Below are 665 nucleotides of genomic sequence, written 5' to 3'. Positions count from 1 at the left end.
TCCTGCTGATCGCGGAGTAGAAACGCGTCGTTCTGCTGCGGGAACGCGTGTGAGCACGCGCAGGTGAGGCGTGTATTACAAAGTGAGCTACAAAAGGCTTGAAAAAGTGAACCCATCCCCAAATAAATAAACCCCTGACCCGTGCCCGTGCTGTGCCCTGGTGCCCGGCCGTGCCAGCGCCCTTCCCCACCTCGCCGGCCCGCCCGCCGTGGGGCTGCTTTTCTGCCAGGGGACAGCCGGAGAGACGCCGAAATGCTTTTGGCTGTGCCTGGCCCCTGGGGATCTGTCCCCGGAGCCCTGTGGGGTATGATGTCCCCAAGACTGGGATGGGGACAGTCACAGCACAGTGTCCCCAAGCCCTGTCTGAAGGGGACAGGGACCTTTCCCAGCAGCTGTACAGGGGGACACTGGGTGGGAGCAGGTGACAGTTGCTGGGACAGGGTGAGCAGTGTCCTTGTGCCCATCAGGACCTGCCCAGCTCCAGCATGGGGACACAATTTGGGTCCCTCCGTGTCCCAGCGGCCACCCTGGTCCCTGTGGTGCTGGTGCTCTTCACTGCCAGCCCACGGGCAGGAGCACGCGCTGGGGCAGCGCCCAGTCCCATGTCCCCGCAGCGGTGAGGGGACAGGTGAGGGGACACCCCGGCCGGTGCCGCTACGTGCCCA

The sequence above is a fragment of the Pterocles gutturalis genome, unplaced genomic scaffold (assembly GCF_000699245.1).
Source record: "Pterocles gutturalis isolate BGI_N339 unplaced genomic scaffold, ASM69924v1 scaffold12898, whole genome shotgun sequence".
NCBI lineage: Eukaryota > Metazoa > Chordata > Aves > Pterocliformes > Pteroclidae > Pterocles > Pterocles gutturalis.
Note: the sequence above shows the minus strand (reverse complement) of the source record.